We start from the raw sequence: 4,553 nt of genomic DNA, 5'->3' as shown, positions 1-4,553 counted from the left end.
GTTTTATAATGTTGCAAATTTGTGTAGTTCTCTTTGTTTATTACATTTGAAGTTCATTGAATTTCTTAAGAGTTTATAGTTTTCATCAAAATTGTACTTTTTTTGATTTCTAATTCTTTTTTTCTGTTTCCTTCTCTCTATTCTCCTTGGAAGATCCCAATTATACATATGTCACATGATATTGTTGTTCTGTTTATAGTCATGTATTGCCTAACAATGGGGATATTCTGAAAAATGTATCATTAGGCAATTTTATCATTGTACAAACATCACGGAGGTACTTACGCAAACTTGGGTGGCATAGCCTACAGCCCACCTAGGCTGTGTGATATAGCCTGTGTTCCCAGGCTAAAACCCGTACAGCATTTTCCTGCACTGAATACTATAGGTAATTATAATACAATGATAAGTATTTATGTATCTTAACATAGAAAAGGCACAATAAAAATGCAATATTATGATGTCATGAAACCACTGTCATATATGTGGTCCATCATTGACTGAAACATTATGTGGTGCATTACTGTATACATTCTTACCCTTTTTTCTCACTACATTTCATTTTGAGTAGTTATTATGGCTATGTCTTCACTGATCTTCTGGGAAGTCCAATGGGTCATCAATCCCATCCAGAGTATTTTTCTTCTCAAATATTACAGTTTTTTTTTGTTTTTTTTTTTTTTTTGAGACAGAGTCTCACTATGTCACCCTCGGTAGAGTATCATGACATCACAGCTCACAGCAAACTCAAATTCTTGGGCTTAAGTGATTGTCTTGCTCCAGCCTCCCAAGTAGCTGGGACTATAGGTACCTGCCACAACACCTGGCCATTTTTCTGTTGAAGTTGTCATTGTTGCTTAGCTGTCCTGTTCGAACCTGCCATCCATGGTGTATGTGGCCATCGCTGTAACCACTGTGCTATGGGCGCTGAGTCAAAATATTACAGTATTTTTATCTCTAACATTCCATGTGGGTCTTTCTATTTTTTCCAAGACTCTACTTAATATGTTTAATCATCTATCTTATATAACATATGGAATATAACTATAATTGTTTTAGTATACTTATCTACTAATTCTATCTCCTCTATCATTTGTATCAAATTCCCTATATCTTTGTATTTTTGGTGGTTAGACGTTTTGCATTCCCCAAAATAATAATTCTTGACCTTTGTTCTAGGATGCAGTTAAGTAACTGGTATAAAGTATTTTAGAGATTTTGTATTAAGCTTTGTTAGATGAGATCTGAGTAGTTTTCTGGGTAGGTCTAAATTTGCCTCATGACTCAGTTTATATAATACCTATGTGATTATTCTACCTAATGCCCTATGAATTATGAACTTTTCTATCTGGTTACTGGGAGCTAGAACTATTTCTGACACTGTCAGTTCTGGAGACTTTCCCTGTAGTATTTTTGAGTTTTTCTTTTTTTCCCAGTCTCTGATAGTTCTATTACATACATGCACACATCATGACTCAGGTAAAGAGCCAATGAGGTCCTGTACAGATGGCTGGAAAATCTCTTTGGGCACTCTCTTCTTTGGAACTCTGTTCTATAAACTCAACTCAAGGAGAGGACCAGGCTTCATCTGGTTCCTTCCGTCTGCATTGCTGCAGGGAAATTGTCTCTGAGTAGCAAGCTGGGATAGTCATAAGGCTCACTTCATTTGTCTGCCCTTTCTTAGGGATCACTGGTCCTACACTGTTTAACTTCCAATGTCTGAAAACCACTGTTTCATACATTTTCTATTGAAAAAAATGGCTCTGGGTCCTTTCTTTGAGTAGAAGCTGAAATCCAAAGTAAGATGTATTTTTTTTTTAGAGACAGAGTCTCACTTTATCACCCTTGGTAGAGAGTGCTGTGACATCACAGCTCACAGCAACCTCCAACTCCTGGGCTTATGCGATTCTCTTGCCTCAGCCTCCCGAGTAGCTGGGACTACAAGTAAGATGTATTTTAATATGCATCATAAAGGTTTAGTAACTAAAAGCTTTCAAAAATGGTGTAAGAATGCCTTGATAAATCATTAAATATATATGTCGTTGACAGTCATTGACAGTCATGCAACGTCACAAAGGCGGCACCCTAGGTAAGCAGTTTTGCCCCGCCTCCTAGTAGGAGGGGGTTTCCGCTTCCGGCGGAGGCTTCTGCCTCACTCTGGTCCCTGCGGCTGGCGGCAGAGTATTGTGTCTCCTCTGTTGCCGCCGCTATATTGTCTGTGTGAGAAGAGGGGAGAGGGGACGCAACTGCTGCCGCTACCACCACAGTTTGAAAACAAGTCTGAAACAAGGTCTTACCCCCAGCTACCTCTGAACACGGTGACTTGCCACATCTCTAAACATCAAGTCCAACTTTATCCGCCAACCTGTCTGACATGTCGGGACCCGTGCCAAGCAGGGCCAGAGTTTACACAGACGTTAATACGCATAGACCCCGAGAATACTGGGATTATGAGTCACATGTGGTGGAATGGGGAAATCAAGATGACTACCAGCTTGTTGGAAAATTAGGACGGGGTAAATACAGTGAAGTATTTGAAGCTGTCAGCGTCACAAATAATGAAAACATTGTTATTAAAGTTCTGAAGCCAGTAAAGAAGAAGAAAATTAAGCGTGAAATAAAGATTTTGGAGAATTTGAGAGGAGGTCCCAATATCATCACATTGGTAGACATCGTAAAAGACCCTGTGTCACGAACCCCTGCCTTGGTTTTTGAACTCGTACACAACACAGACTTCAAGCAGTTGTACCAGATGTTAACAGACTATGATATTCGATTTTACATGTATGAGATTTTGAAGGCCCTGGATTATTGTCACAGCATGGGAATAATGCACAGAGATGTGAAGCCGCATAATGTCATGATTGATCATGAACAAAGAAAGGTACGGCTCATAGACTGGGGTTTGGCTGAGTTCTATCATCCTGGCCAAGAATATAATGTCCGAGTTGCTTCCCGATACTTTAAAGGTCCTGAGCTACTTGTAGACTATCAGATGTATGATTACAGTTTGGATTTGTGGAGCTTGGGGTGTATGCTGGCAAGTATGATCTTTCGGAAGGAGCCATTTTTCCACGGTCATGACAATTATGATCAGTTGGTGAGGATAGCCAAGGTTCTGGGGACGGAAGATTTATATGACTATATTGACAAATACAACATTGACTTAGATCCACGTTTCAGTAATCTCTTAGGCAGACATTCTCGTAAGCGATGGGAGCGCTTCGTCCACAGTGAAAACCAGCACCTTGTGAGCCCTGAGGCCTTGGATTTCCTGGACAAGCTGCTGCGATATGACCACCAGTCACGGCTTACCGCAAGAGAGGCCATGGAGCATCCTTATTTCTATACTATTGTGAAGGATCAGGCTCGAATGGGTTCAACTAGCATGCCAGGAGGCAGTATGTTTGTAAGCAGCACCAACAAGAAGTCAGGGATTTCTTCGGTGCCTACTCCTTCACCTCTTAAACCTCTGGCAGGCGCGCCAGTGATTGCTTCTGCCAACCCCCTTGGGATGCCTGTTGCAGCTGCCGCTGGCGCTCAACAGTAATGGCTCCATCTGTCTCCTGATGCCTGAGCGGAAGTGGGGGGGTCCACCCTCTCCTTGATGCAGCTTGTGCCTGGCCAGGAGGGATGAAACACTTCAGAAGCACCGTGTCTGAACCATCACTTGTGGATTTCTACTAGTTCAGTCATTAAAAAAAAAAAAAAAGTTATAATAGGCTGATTTTCTTTTTTTCTTTTTTCTTTTTTTTTTTTTAACTCAAACATTTCATAACTCAGGAGATTCCCTGAAAAATTACCTGAAGGTGGGATATTTCACGGGTGGATTTTTTTCTCCCCTTCCAATTTAGTTCCTCATCACTAAAGCACAAAGATAAACCAGCCTCAATGCTGGCTACTGCGTTTGGTTGGAGATTTTTTCCCATTTTTGCCATCCCACACTTTGGGGGGGCGGGCTGTATCTCATGCTTTTCTCCAGAGATTACAAAAATGTAGCTTCTCAAGGGAGGCGGGAAGGATGGAGGCAGAAAGGAAGGGAGGACCCAATCTATAGAGCAGTGTAGTTACTGCTAGTCACTTCATATTTTACTGGAAAAGTGCTTCAGTTGGGTTATCCTGGTGACTCTAAATGGAAGCATGTCTTAATTACATTGAGATGTTGAAAATCTACCCAAAATGCCGACACATCCTAAAACCTTCTGTTCACTATGAATCATGTCATACTGACCTGTCCCTAAACCATTCACTTATGATTTTAGTTTTAGTTTATTTTAAAATTTTGATACCTTCCCTCTCTGGCTCTTTACCTGGGTCTTTTCCTCCTTCATCTCCCAACATGCTGACTCCATAGCTGGTAGGAAGGGGAAGGCAAAATCTTTGTTGTCTTTGACTTGACCACTTTGAATTCAGTTAGTTACTGGGCATAACTTAACTACTTTTTGCAAAAGAAACAAACATTGTCTGTGTAGGGTTCATGCTAGCAAATCTAAGAGCTAATGGGAGATGTGGTCACATTGAGTTCCGTTTTAAGCTTTCAACCTTCTTTTCCT

At 40.9% G+C, this 4,553-nt stretch overlaps 1 pseudogene; it reads left to right on the top strand.

The window, feature by feature from the left end:
* Positions 1 to 2,342: 2,342 nt before the first annotated feature.
* Positions 2,343 to 3,550, top strand: LOC100944578 (annotated as a pseudogene).
* Positions 3,551 to 4,553: the final 1,003 nt, after the last annotated feature.

Source organism: Otolemur garnettii, unplaced genomic scaffold (genome assembly GCF_000181295.1).
Source record: "Otolemur garnettii isolate 467f Iridium unplaced genomic scaffold, OtoGar3 scaffold00009, whole genome shotgun sequence".
NCBI lineage: Eukaryota > Metazoa > Chordata > Mammalia > Primates > Galagidae > Otolemur > Otolemur garnettii.
Note: the sequence above shows the minus strand (reverse complement) of the source record. Positions and strands in the feature narration are given on the sequence as shown.